The following is a 15630-nucleotide window of genomic DNA, read 5'->3' as shown; positions in this document are numbered from 1 at the left end:
GTGCATGTGTGTACTAGTGATGGATTGGCACCCAGGCCAGGGTGTACATGTCCTCATGCCCTCAGTCTCCCGTCACCCTGTATAAAGGATACAGCAGTATACTGTAGATGATTTTTAGGTTTCTTTTTCATTTTATTTTAGACTTTTCAGAGCTGGACGCTGGTAAAAGAACATCAAAGCACAAAATTAGAGAAATTAATAAACATCAGTGGCATTGACTATATAATGACTCTGGTGCTGGATGTATGTGTGATGTCATGTTTACAGTGTTTTATATTGTGCATGTTTGTTTCACACACACACACATGCACACACACACACACACACAAATGCAGGCTTGTGGGTTTGTTCACTCTCCCCAGTGCTCCAACTGAGTGAGTGACTCAGTTAAATAAACTCAGTTAAATAAACTGCGGTTAGTAGACGAGTCTTTGGGTGAAGGCATGATGGACATTATGGTTTTTAGCTCTCGGATCCTTTTTTCTTCACATCCCTTCATCTGTGACATGGCTGCGGTCGGACAAGGACTTTCTCACACTGTTACACACAGAGGAGCCAAAAGCGAAATGATTTATTTCCATAATGGTGAGTTTTTATTTTCACTGAAAATTCCTGGACATAATCCGCAGCGGGTCTACAGTGTAACGCAGGCAGGTCAGAACCAGAAAAGACTAGAGCAAGGCATCTTAATTATCCATACACACTGCTGTTCACTGAATTCTTAAACCTGATTGGTCAGAAGGTGTTGATTAACTTTCCACGATGGCAGTGCCGGCTTCACAAGTATATATCAATACGCTTATAACATGTTATCGTTTCCATGGTAACAGCTTATTGACAGGGAATTGTGACTGACGGTTAGTTATGATGAATGGAAGGAGTCTTCAGTATCAGTCCATTGTATTAGCGTGCAGGTCTTCAAGCAATGATTTTTATTTTGTTAAGATTCTTATACTTGAATATCCCAATCTGCATTTTTAATCTTCTTAAACCTCAAGAAAGAAGACAAGCAGGTGAGTGAATGACTGTTTAAAGCTGCTCTAATGTACAAAAGTATAAGTCATGGATGTTCCAAAATTTTTATTGTGTCTATAAATTGATAGATATGGAAGATACAGTATATGGGTAAAGATATTTAGACAGACCCGTTAATTATGGAATTCAAGTATCGCAATCAATCAGGTCCCTTATCTCCAGTGAAGGCCAATCTTATTGCTTCAACTTACCAAGACATCTTGGACAATGTTATTAAACCCATTTTGTGGCAACAATTTGGAGAAGACCCTTTTCTATTCCAACATGACCGTACCCCAGTGCACAAATCAACGACTATAAAGACATGGTTTGAAGGTGTGGAGAAACTTGACCGGCCCTAACACAGAGCCCTGACCTCAACCCCATCAAGTACCTTTGGGATGAACTAGAACAGAGATTTGCAAGCCAGGCCTTCTCGTCCAACATCGGTGCCTGACCTCATAAATGCTCTACAGAGTGAATGGGCAGGAATTCCCACAGAAACACTCCAAAGTATTGTGGGCAGTATATGTATTTGGCTACAATGGCATTGCAGGTTAGCCAAATACTTAGGTTAGCGAAAGTACTGTCCGATCAGAAAAGGACTTCTGATCGGGCAGTACCAGGTTTAAACTCCACCACCAAGTTGCCAATGTTGGGCCCCTAAACAAGGCCTTTAATCTTTACCTGCTCAGGTGTTTAATGAGATAAAATTTACAGTAAGTCGCTCTAGATAATGACGTTTGCCCAATGCCATAACTGTAAATTCTACTATTTAGAAAATAAATAATCAACTTCATGGTGGTAACAGTAACAGAGCAAGTTCTTTGAAGCTTCCATCAGTAAATATATCGTCACACTAAATCATGAGATGACAAACTGATAAGACCTTTCTGCCTTATGAAAAAAAATACAAATAAAAAATACAGAAGCTTGTTTGTGAGCACACAGTCATAGATTAAAAAAAAGAAAATATCGAGTATTTAAAACAAAAAAGAGTTTAAAAATTGGTATAAAAAAGTTAATTTTCCCTTGCAAATGTAATTTTCTTGGTTGCTTTACAGAAACGTACCACATCAACACACACCAACACGTTTGCCGTGTATGTACTGTATACGGTTTCAGCGCACCGAACACAGCGTAACTACTTAAAATGGTCTTAACAATTCATAACAATACAGCATTTTTTAATCCACAGCCAGCCCATGGGCTGGAGCTCAGTGCCAGGATGTAGAGGGCGGAGGCTGGGTGGATGTGTAACTCGAACCCCTGGTCTCCAGGCCTGTTGTAGGTGATGAATTACAGCCCCTGGCTCCGGGCAGCCGAGACAGCCAGCGCCGCAGCTTTAATGGAGGCCTTCAAAACAGCTCCTCCTGAGGAATTTACAATCCTGCATTTACATCTCTCTCTCTCTCTTACACACACACACACACACACACACACACACACAAGCTTAAGAGAGGCGAGTTAATATATGACCACATATTCCGGATTGAGGTTTAAGTGGATATGTTGAGATCAAGGCTCTGTGTGTGTGTGTGTGTGTGTGTGTGTGTGTGTGTGTGTGTGTGTGTGTATTTATACTTGGCAGATTGAAGATAAGACTAGAAAAAAAAATGCTGTAGTTTTTGGGCATGTCTTTTGTCTGTGTGTGGTGTGTTTGTGTGTGTGTGTGTGTGTGTGTATGTGTGTGATGGGCTGTAGATTCACTCTGTAATTTCCTCCCTGTGGTGTAATCACTTCCATGTGGGACCTGCCTGGAGAGAGGCCCCCAAGATGGAGGTGAGCATTAGTCACAGACACACTCACACTCACAGAGCCATGCAGTCACTCTTAATCCTCTCTGACAAGATGTGAATTTGCTGAAGCATGTACTGTTGCACTATTTGTATTTGCCAAACACAACCTATTCCTTTCATGCTTCACTATTTTTGCCTGAGTAAATTTGGTTAATATATGTAAATAAGGCACCGATTAACATATTAGTCATGTTTTTTTTTTTCTCTTGATAGTCAAATAGTCCAAAGCACAAAGAACAAGAGTTGTAAGAACACGTTTTATCAGTGGTCTTGAAAAACCTTAATTAATGAACAGAGGTGTTTTTAAAACTTTACTGTAACTCCATTAAGACTCCATGTAAGACCATTATGTACTCATGAGAACCAGGAAAAAAAAAATCTTAAATGTATTTTTCTTCTTTTGGCCATGCTTATGTTTCTGTTTGCAGAAGTTCCAGTTTGTCATCTATCCAGCTATTCCAAGTGCACAGGAAACACCACCACCACCCCCTGTTGGACAAATGCATTCAGCACCCAGTTGGATTGGAGCTTTGGTTTCCTCTGCTCTGCGTATTCGGTTTACTTCCCCATTCCCCCGACAGCAGGTTGACTGGCATTTCCAAATTAGGTGTGTACGTGTGTGTATGTGAGCGGCCATGGTGCCGTAGTTGCCTTACACCTCCAGGTTCAATTTCCACCTGGGGTGTGTGTGCATGTTCTCCTCGTACGTAGTGGGTTTCCTCCAGGTGCTCCGGGTTTCTCCAACAATTCCCAGAATTTCAAAATCTACAAAAGGGGGTAGGGCTTTTTCATATTTACCTCCAAAGCTTTGGAATAGCCTTCCAGACAGTGTTCGGGACTCAGACACAGTTTCCCAGTTTAAAAGTAGACTCAAGACGCATCTCTTTAATCTGGCATACGCGTAACTCATCCCATAACTTCATACAGCTTCAGTAGACAAAGGCCGACCCTGCGAGGATCCTGAGGCATCCAGAGAAGGACCAGCTCCAGCTGGATTCTGCTTCATGATGGTTTGGAGCTACACATGCTGCTCCTGTGCTCCCAGTGATCCAGACCCCATCTGCCCTCTGCACCTACTGACTCATCCCTGTGCTGAACTGGACTTCATGTTAATTTAAACTAAATTAGAACTTGGCTTGCTCATCAGAGACATTTCATTCATCATTTATTCATCTAATTATTATCTAGACACATTTTTCTCAAACATACACAATTTATTATTATTTTTTTTATTATTATAAAAAAATTGAAATTTGAAAAAAAAAAATTTTTTTTTGTTTTTGTGAAGCTGCTTTGAGTGGAATGGAATAGTTACTAAATATATTGTAATGATGAGAATATGTTGCAGAATGATTCATAAATAAGATATACTGTATATCTACAGTTGCAAGAAAAAGTATGTGAACCCTTTGGGATTACATGGAGTTTTGCATGAATTGGTTATAAAATGTGCTCCGATCTTCATCAAGTCACAGCACTAGAAAAACACAGTCTGCTTGAAATAATACTACAGAAACATTATATGTTTTCATGTTTTTTTGGGATTTTGGCAATTTGTCCATTAAGTGTATTTTATTTGTCACCTTAATGTCTGTACCAGTACAACAGTAGTGAAATGCAATTGCAACAAACTCCAGACTGTGCAGATTTTAAGTAATTCAAGAAAAAAAGAAAAAAGGAGAAGACTAAAAGAATTGTACAAATTAAAAATAAGACTAAGTAGACTATGATATAAATTATATAAAATTTAATATAAATATAAATTACACAGAACTATGTTGTACTATGTGATACCAGTGCAATGAAGTGTTATAAAGTGACTGTGTGTCTCAGCAACTGTGTGCTAAAATTTTCGGTTAATCTCCACAGCGTAAAACCGAGTGCTGTCCCAGCAAACATTGGTCCGAAGGCATGTCCCTGGCCAAAAACGGTACGTCGCGGTGGGACGGCATTAATTGGTAAAATATGTGACACAGAACATTTATTAAAATGACGGGACGTGCCAGAGGGACATCATTTCAACGGTCAACAAATGTCCAAATGTTTGTCTGAGCTGCTTATTCCTGAAATTGACGATTATCTTTTTGGTTTCCTCAGCATTCAGGATGAGATTGTTGTTCCTGCACCAGTCCGGCAGACATGCAGATTTAGGCTAATTGGCATTCCCGAATTGCGTCTAGTGTGTCAATGAACGTGTGAGTGTGTGCCTTGTGCCCGCCTCGTGCCCCAAGTCTCCTGGGATAGGCTCCAGACCCCCTGCGACCGTGTATCTATAGACATAAAAGAAAGGTTTTGTCTGTACATTGATCAGAACCTGCTTTTTAAATTATCTTTACATTTCAAAAGATGTGTGACCCGGAACCAGTCTCTATGTCTGTATGTCCGTCCAGCCAGATTCCAGCCAGTTGATATTGAGATGTATATCTGCTACTTATGCTCTGTAAATCTTTCATAACGGCTCTAATTTGAGGTTCTGTCTGTTATTAATTGGTGATTTCTGAGGCTGGTGACTCTAAATGTCACCAGAGGTAACGTTTTGGTTATGTTTTCCTAAAAAGGTCTTCATGAGAGACAGTTTCATCACGGAGCTTAATGGGTTTTACAAATGCACTTGACAATACAGCTGTTGTTGTTACCTGGAATTACTTAATGCCATATGTGTTATTTTATAGTTTTGAAATCTCCAGTATGTTCTATAATGTAGAAAAAAATCAATAAAACAAGAAACATTGAATTAGAAGGTGTGTCCAAACTTTTGACTGGTACTGTAAGTCAGGAATAAGGAAATACGCAATTAGTAAAAGGTGACATTTCGAGTAATTACTCGAGTAAAGTATTATGTGAGCTAATTTTTAAATGACAACTGAATGTTCCAGAGGTCATTATGAAAATTAATGATAAATTGCTTTGTTATTGTGTGTCATTATCATCAGGCCTGAAACTCATTTATAAAACCATTAACATCAGCTTGAGGATATTCATTTAAGGATATAATAATAATAATAATAATAATAATAGACAACCTAAATAATGGCATTATCACAACTACTGTACAAGACCTGGTCAAAAAAAAAAAAAAAAAAAAAGTCTCAATTTGGATATCATGGATATGTCAGGGATAACCACTAGAGGGCGCTGAGCAGCCAGTGGATTGGTTATGTATTGAGTGTTGGATTTTATTTTGTAATCATCTCCAGCTTCACTCTTTGTTTACAGGTGATGTGTATGTTGTCAAATGACTTCTATCAGGTTATTTAAGCTTCCAGGTTTCCTCACTCCATGGTCTGTCCTGTCTTATTCACTCTCTTCTACTGGTTTCAGTGGCGGCCGGTTAATAAGGGGCAGAAATTAATGCTATTTTAACATGTAATTATTTAACATAATAATTATTTATTTAAAAAATGAAAATTCAGATGTATTTCCTAATATAATTTATTTATTTATTTTAATATCTAAACTGTATAACGTTCATTTGTGTTGGTGTACGCGGGGCCCCCCCACCAAAAAAAGTACATTATGGCACATTAAGTGTTTTCATTGGCGCTCATGCCATGCTTGCAACCATAAATCCATAACATAATCGATCATGATCTGTTGGTCAGGTCTACAGCAGGCTCAGCAACGTCATGTGGCAATAAAATGAAGTCAGCTGACGACCTGAATGTACTGAATGACCAGATAATCACGTTTATGGAGTTGGACATAGAACAAAACAACAATGCCAAGATTCATCAGGCTTAAATCAGGAAAGAGTAGTTCTGGGATTAAAAAGATAACATTTGCACACATTAATTCATCATGAATTGATGCTAATGCATGTGGAAATAAATGTTGTGATTTTGCATAAAGTTGTTGAAATAACAACTGATCTGATTAAATATTATCCTGTTTATTTTTTAATTTTCTCTTTTTAATAAAAAAAAAAAAAAAGAGATTAAAGTCAAGCGGGATGGTGGTTTAGCGGTTAGCACTGTCGTCTTGCACCTCCAGGGTCCGGGTTCGATTCCCGTCTCTGTGTGCATGGGGTTTGCATGTTCTCCCCGTGCTTGGTGGGTTTCCTCCGGGTACTCTGGTCTCCTCCCACAATCTAAAGACATGCAGATTAGGCTAATTGGATTCCCAAAATTCCCCGTAGTGTGTGTGCCCTGCCAGGGATTGGCACCCTGTCCAAGGTGTACCCCACCTTGTGCCCTAAGTCTCCTGGGATAGGCTCCTGGCCCACAGCAACCCTTTATACTGTACATAATAAAGCGTGAGAGAGATAAAAGTTTGATCTCATACACTTTCTCATTTCTGTATTTTTGTTTCTGACCGGAAGGTGGCGCTTGTGTCCCAGTCACTATACAAAGCAGGGTTATCGTATAGACCAGGGTTATTTGCACATTATTCTGTACATTGTCTTGCTCATGACTGGACATGTTTTCTATATCCCAATTTTATTTAAATTATATTTTGTTAATATATCTATTATATTATATTATATTATATTATATTATATTATATTATATTATATTATATTATATTATATTATATTATATTATATTATATTATATTATCCCCTTTCTGCCCTCTGTTCCTCTTGGACTCATCCTGGTCTCTGTTTCTGGTTGGAGGTTTTATCACATGAAGGCCCTGTGTGGTCGGCTTAGGATGCATGTGGTGACTTGGGATGGTTTCGCTTCATCATTGAGATGGTCCTGGACTCGGGTGATAAAGACAGCTGTTTTCTGAGGACTTGTGACTGCAGTCACTCAGACGTTTTTAGGATAGAAGGGTTTCTGGTTTCTCAGAAAGCTGCATTATTTAAAATTCTAATTTTTATTTTCTTATCTTACTTTCTTTCAGATTAGAGATATATAGAGGCTTGGGCAGAAACGGCAATGTATTGCTGCCATAGCATAAGTGATAACAGGAACTACCTTGTTTTGTAGACACTGTATTAGCATAAAAAAGGACAACATTACACATTCCCGGGACAAACACTAAGTTCATTATCAACACTGTAGGGCTAGAAGTGGTTGCACAACTGATGCAAATCTTAAAATTATTTAAGATGCTTAAGATTCACCCTGGTCACCCTGTATAGCAAGAATCTGTCACTACAGTGGGGACCGAATCCCTGAAACCAGATAGTGGATGTTTAGGAAAGCCTGGGCCCGTATTCACAAAGTTTAGGATTGTCTCAAAGAGCTCCTATCTTAGCTTAAAAAGTCCTAGCTGGGAGTCCTAGACTAAAAGTGATTTAGGAAACCTTTCAGAGCCACTCTGAGTAAGGAAAATACGAAAACCTTTATCTTAGTAAGGAGGTGTGGTCGACCCCATTGCTAGGGATGATGCAGCAATTTAAGTACTGTGATTGGTTAATAAAATAATCTGTAAAGCAGGGGCGTAGCAAGCTTTTCAAAAACTAGGAGGAGTCGGGCAACTGTTTTGACTTGGTCAAAGAGACCACGAACCTCTGGGGTCATTCCTTGAAGAACTGCAACAACTTCAGTACTAGACTGGAAGCTGTACTTCATTCTGAACAATGCAAGCTGAACTTTGAGGATGTCTGGGTTGATTTCTGGGTATTGTTGGACAACAACATGTATTTTTCCAGTTAATAGAACTTGTTCCCGGTGCCTTAACATTTGCATTCCTTCCTGCTGAAATCTTTCTCTAAACTGAATGTCAGCAACATCCAGAACTTTGTAGAATTCAGTTCTGTAGTAGTCAGAAGGGGACACAGGTACATGTGCAGGAGCATTACCTGTGAAGCGCTGAGGTGGGATACAGACACGAGGAGCGGCATACTTGTTGCTTTCGTGTAAAGAGCCTGAAAACTCTCTAAGTTTCTCTTTTTGCTGAAACTTTCCTTAACACAGGCAACAGCTGAAAGCATCGCATGTATGGTCTGAATTGTGCTGTGAAGGGACATATTCAAAACCTCCAACTCCCCGGTGATTTTCAAAGCACACAGAAGACCAAAGACAACATTTCCCTGCTGAAACGTGTCATAAAGCCCCTGTGCCTTAGTAGCCGCATCAGACTGACTCACTGCCATTTTAGCCAAAGCCTTGATTATGCACTCGTACTGGTTTAGCACAGTGTGGATGGCACTAGTGCTAACAGTCCACCTTGTTGGACACAGAGGTCTTATAGTGTGACATGGACCCTCACCCCCCTCAGACCTTGCAGATAAGCAAGTAAGCAATGAAGATATAAAACAAAAAAAGTCTTCTCAAAAAAACTTTTTCTAAATAATAATAATAATATAAACAAAAGTATAACAATATAAATAATAGTATAAATAATTTAACAATTTACTGTTTTTAAACATTAAAATAATATACACATTAAAATAATATTCTGACATTATTTCTCACTTTTTTCTCAACAATGCTCAAAATATCAAAATCAATTGCACTAGCTTCACTTTACTAAAAATTTCCATTATGACACAAGGTGTTAGATTAGCAGTGCCAGGGAGGTTATGTGCCTGTCACATGGTGGACTGACTCACTGATGTTGGCAGCGCAAAGTGCATGTATGTGGCTTGGTGTTCATATTACAACCCTAATTATGCTGTTTGCTTGTTTTTGTACGCCCACTAGCAATTCTGTGGAAAATCTTTGTGATAGACAGTCTTTGTGAAAGTGAAATGCACAAGAAAGTTGCCACAAAAATGCTACAAAGTTTTGAAGTACAAAGTGAGTCTTTATATGTTATAGCGTTACAATTTCGCTTCGCTGGAACTACGAGGCCCGAACCTGTCACAGCATGATGATATCCCTGTGTCATCAAGTCGTCAAGTCATGATATTAACCAAGGTAGGAGAGGAAAAGAGTCAACTGGCCTGCAAAGACATCTGACCTCAACCCTATTGAACATCATTGGGAAGAACTGACCCCTGCAGTGGGCCCTGACGGTCCGATCATGGCTCCTGTGCACTGAGAAAACTTTCATTAGTGTAGCAGGGGATTATATAGAGCAATAAAGGTTGTTTTTATCAACACAGCGGACTGTGATTGTCTGACATCGACAAACTTGCATGTCTAGGTTTTTGTGGAAAGGTTACTGTATGTGGGCCATTTAATAAAAAAAATGTTCTGATTTGGTCCATTTCATTTGGATAATCTTATCATCAGGTTTTTAACAGATATTTTCATGCTGTATACTCTTGACAACGCATAACTTGCCATTTAACATTCCTTTTACTTAAGCCTGAAGTAATCACTTCTGGGATCTAGGTGTACTTATAGTATCTTGTTTTTTTTAATGTTATTAAAAAGAAGAAATAAAGATCTGGTTTAAGATATGATATGAAGCTCTTCCAGATGGTGGACTTATTAATGTCTCACTTATTAAACTTTGTCGGTGCATGAACAGGAACAAAAGCACACAGTCTCGATAGTCATCTCTTTTCCACCACAAACTCCGAAATTAGTTCAGAGGATGTAAAAGAGCTCAGAGGAATCACTCACTCACTCTCTCATCGTCTATACCGCTTTATCCTGTATACAGGTTTAATGGGGTTTATTACAGTGAGGAAACCAGAGTACCTAGAGGAAACCCACAAAGCACTGGGAGAACATGCAAGCTGACCCCAAGCAGGAATCAAAACATGCAGCCGTAATAGATATTGCGTTTCATCTAAAGTTCTCCACTTTGTCCTAAGGATGACATTAATAGAAGGAGTCTCCAGTCTAAGCGACTGTTCTAGCTGGGATAACAGATGTTTAACAGCATAGGATATAACTATAAATGGATAGAAAGTGGGACCTCATGCCTTTGGGAAATTGATGTGGTATAAGAGCAATAAAACCCCTAGTGATTTCAGCTAATTGGAGGCTAATCAACGTTAAAGTGGTAACAGTAACGCAGCCTGTTGTTGGACTTCATCACAACACTTTATCTTTAAATATTTCCACATGTCCTGAAGTCTTTTAATTGTTAGTTTTTTGTTTCTCATAAAGTTTGTAGAACCACAAACACGATGCACACACGATTTTTAACATACAACCGTTTAGTGGAACCGTAACTTTAAATTTTGTCTATTAGGTTAACCCTGGTTGAAACTCACTCCATGAAGGAGCACTTGTCATGTGCACTACGGGTTAGTTCTTGTGGTATGGCATGGTGTGGTGTTGTATTACATATGGGTGTTATCAGAGTGTATGATCAGTAGATACCTGCTGCACATATAGGCAGTGGATGTAGATGAAATCGACTGCTCGGCGTGTGTTAACGTGCCTCTGTGGGCTTTATTTTGGTGACTGCATTCCTGTAATGCCTGTCCCTCCAGATGTCTATATAGAACATCCCTACTTTCAGATCTGTTAACAGCATACCGGAAATTACTGTGTAGTCTTGTATTTTAAGGTCAAGCAATGCTCCCTGAGGAATGACATCCCACTTCTTTCAATAGACAGAATTTGAACTGATACTATACTAGCAGTTCTAATACCAATTAACTAAGCTTGTAAAGATTTCTTTAAGGAAATATATTGAGGCATTTACACTAAGCTGACTTTCAGCCAGGCAAAGTTGTTCACATACGTAGGTAATGGAAGAAGAAGAAACAGTCCAGGGGTGACTGCACAATAAGTATATATGATATGGAGGGTGAGAGTAAAAACTCTTATTCGAGTGTTTCACTACCCATCAAGGTTTAAAGTTTGATCAGTACACCGGAACCATGATCACAATGCCTGCTTCACGTCTGAAACGCTGGCCTCCCAGGAACTCCAAACAAGTGGGAATGGCTTGGAGTGAGGTCAGGACTGTACAGGACTGTATGTGGCAATAACACCCAGCTGAGCTCCTGTAAATGTGCAAGTGGTGTTGGTAAATAACTGTGTGTACAGCTCCCACAGTCAGATGCATCCCTTCCCTAAGTTGTCCACAAATTATTAGTTGATTTTTCAAGGATCAGCCGCTAAACGTTCATGGGAAAGACTGAAATGTACCGTACTTCACGGACATTCACGGACGTACGGCCTTCTTTAAAATGGTTGCATCATTCAAATGTTTTACTGTGGCTAAGAGTCTCATCTGTAAATTCCAACCGGTTTTACGCCTTCGTTCTTCTGCTCATGGGACGACAAGTCCCAGTTTGATTTGAAAGACCCTCATTATGACTAGAACTTGGCTCAGGACTTATGCGATTCTCAAACCATAAATGGCTTTTTCATGGGGTGGGGCACAGTAATGAGCTACAGGTTTGCTTGATTTGGATCTATGACAGCTGAAATAGAAGTATCTCCTAAAGCCAGACCATATGACTTCCTGTGTTGCGGCATCCCCCCTGAGTCTGGAATGTGTGGAAGTCATTAATGAGCATGTGGTCCACGATACACTGTATAGCTGTTGGTCCTCCACAATATACTCCTCCGAACCAACCAAATGTTGACACTTTGACTCCTGCAGGACCTGAACTATGAAAGAGGAAGGGGTTTGTGAATCTGAAAAGAGTGGGCGAGATTCTGGGGAAATTTTGGGATTGTAAATACTATGAATGTGGGATACTTTGGCAGGAGTTTACAGACAGATGTGTCTTGTTGAAAGTGATGTTGATTTAATGGGCCATGTGCAGCTTTCTGATCTTCCCCCTAAGTTTGTTTTTTTCGTCTTTATTCTGACGTTTATGTTGCCTCACCTGACCAGGGGTACGATGGAGTGTTTAAGGTGAGGATAGACACATGAAGCGGAACCTTTCAAGGAGTGTGCTGGAAAGTTTTTGGTATCTTCAGACCCGGGTAATGAAGTAGGACTCTAGGAGCCACAAACATACAGGCGGTTTTAAGGGAGCGTTGAAGAGGGCAGTAGGACTTGAGTCATATTTTGGAATTCAATCTGGCACTTGTATGTTGACCTGTCTTGATCTTGGTCAATGCTCTTGCTAAATATAGAGTTTAAAATGATATACATGTTCTTTTCTTTTCACATGGACAAAGTTTGACAAGACGTAATCCCTTCTAGAAAACATAGCCTTGGTATTGCACAATCCGCAATAGAAGCCAAATATTTGAACTGGTTTAATGATCCAAATACAACAAATTTATTATGTATGGGTGTTGACTTTGGCAAGGGAAAAAAAAAACAACACCGAAAGGATGAGAAACTTTTCCATCCACAACAAAGAAACAATGTTTTGCTGCAGTTGCACATTCGTTTCTTCTTTTCTTGGTCCATCTTGTGTTTTTCTAACTACAGTAAGAGAACATTTAGCAATGGACTGAGACAGGTTCACTGCTCTAAGAGACATTATGGTAGGTCATAACCATACAGTAACCGGAAGCCAGTAAGCTCTTTAATGAGTCTCTGCAAGGCTAGGGAAGTGTCGCCTTTCTTGTCTCTTTCCTTCCACTATTATGCATATTGGTTACTTCTGTATATTTGGTCTTTTTATTTTGTCTATTGTTGCACAGTTGTAGGCGGCATGGTGACGGAGTGGTTCCCACTGTGGCCTCGCACCGCAGTTTTGTATGCATAGAGTTTGCATGTTCTTTCCATGCTTGGTGGATTTCCTCAGGGCGCCCTGGTTTTCTCCAACAGTCTAAATACTAAAGGCTAATTGGGCTTATTGGCACATCTATCAATTCAAAGCTCACGAAGCTGAGAAGGTCCTCAAAATATATATATATATATATATATATATATATATATATATATATATATATATATATATATATATACATATATATATATATGTTTTCTTCCTGTTGAGTTTTTTTGTCTTATTTTTGTTCTTGTACTATATTTTTGTTCTTTTACTATTTGATTGTTCTTAAAAAAATTAAAAAAATTTAATTTCTACATTTTGGGCTTTTATTTATGTTGTCTAACAGCTATGGATTTTTATAATTTTACTAATATCTAGGTAAAAATATAGGTGCATATATATGCACATAGGTACATGTATGCATGTGTATATATAGGTACATATATGCACGTATATATGTACATATAATATAGGAAAACGGCCAATTTTATATATGTCACATATATTAAAAACCTATATCAAACCTATATTAAAACATATATGTTTTATATAGTTTTTTTCCGTGTGGGTCTGTTCATTCCCTTTGCATTGACTCACTTAAGGCTTTGTCCTGCCTCTCTTGACTAGTCCTGGTCCCTGACTTGTCTTGGACCTGACAAAGGTATTCTTGACTACAGTCCTAGCACTGGCCAAAGCATTTATAAATGATTTTTAGCTCTCTAAATTAGAGCTTTGAATCCTGGAGGTGCCTTTTATGCAGTTAACTGCTTAAGCACCACTGGTGATGTGTAATCTCACTTAATTTGGATTGTAAAACAGCACTTTGCATTTACCACTTACTTTAAACAGTTGGTTTCGTTTAAATGGTATCGGCCAAAACATGGTATCGGTGCTAAAAAGTGTCTCACTTTAAGTGAAATGTGAATTTTCAGAAAGAATGATGTAACACCATTTTTCATAATACTTAATGCTTCTTATGTTCCAATGCATGTGTCGTTTTTTGTAAATATGCATGCACGTGTATATTTTTATCAAATACAAAATACAAATAGCTAAATAATTGTGATTTTTGAATTCAATTAATTAATGATTATAACTGCCATTCATATGAAACTTGGCCGATTTGGATTTTACATGAAAAGACATAAACCTAAAAAAGTGAATTGTTCTAAAATGCAAAATTGGTTAGATATTGCAACATGAATTTGACATGGTTACGGACACTACAGATTTAGTTTCGCTTTTTAAGCTTTTATCAAAAAACAATTTTAAGCAACACTTTTTACAGATCATGTGCTTCTAGAAGCTTACACCGATTTTAGTATCAATACTCACAGGAAATATAAATTATTTGCATTTTAAATGATTATTGTTTGAAGTGGCCTGAAAAATGGCCATTTTTGGGGCACATATAAAATCATCTTTCCAAAACGGCCGATGTTAGCAACTTGAAATTTTTAGGGAAGCGAGATCGGTCACGTCCATGTTGCAACTTCAGAAGTAGCTTCTTTGGCCACACACATTTTCTGCATTACATGTATAAAATAATAAAACAAAGATTAACGCCAACACTGTGTTTTGGCCGTATGTCCTGTATAAAGCTTGCGTGGTGGCTCTTGGTGCTTTACTGAAGCATCACTGGCACAAGAGAATCTCTTGAACTGTATAATAGTGCAAGAGACATACCGTATAAGGACGCAGATCTATACAGTAGCTTGCTTTTCTTTAAATAAAATCCCCGCAGCAGTTTGAGGATGTGAAAAGGCTCATGCTTTACGCGATACATAGCGAGGTTTTGCAGTTCCACTGAGAGTGGTGATTACTAGGTATCTAGATAGGTTTGTAATAATAACAGCTGAACCAGTCTCTGGTGGACAGGTATGGGGGCATTCCACACATTGTTCACCCTATGCAAACACAGTCCCTAAGGACACTATCTCTTTTTTATCTCTTTGTAAAGGCTGACGTTTTTAGTCCAGGCTCCTTAATAAGCCTGTACACCTGTGGATCATGGGAAACTAACAAGGAGTTTCGCTGTTCCCCTTCTCCCATGCCCCAGTGCACAGGGGGTATTCATGGATCCTGGTGTAATTGCAGTTTTCTTGCTTAGAACTTGCTGGTTATGTTTGTTCACGGCCTTCATTTGCCCGTGTGGGTTTCGTTTCGAGCTGTCATGCTTTGAGTCAACATATTCACTTCCACTTTACTGCACAGATTAACAGACAACCTGAGACAGTGTGTCTGAACTTGTCCAATACTTTTATTCATATTATTATATTATTATTTTAAACACACAAATAATCTTGGATCACTCCGACAGTGACGTTCCTTCTC

The sequence above is a fragment of the Clarias gariepinus genome, chromosome 16 (genome assembly GCF_024256425.1).
Source record: "Clarias gariepinus isolate MV-2021 ecotype Netherlands chromosome 16, CGAR_prim_01v2, whole genome shotgun sequence".
Taxonomy (NCBI): Eukaryota; Metazoa; Chordata; class Actinopteri; order Siluriformes; family Clariidae; genus Clarias; species Clarias gariepinus.
This window is presented reverse-complemented; position numbering follows the sequence as displayed.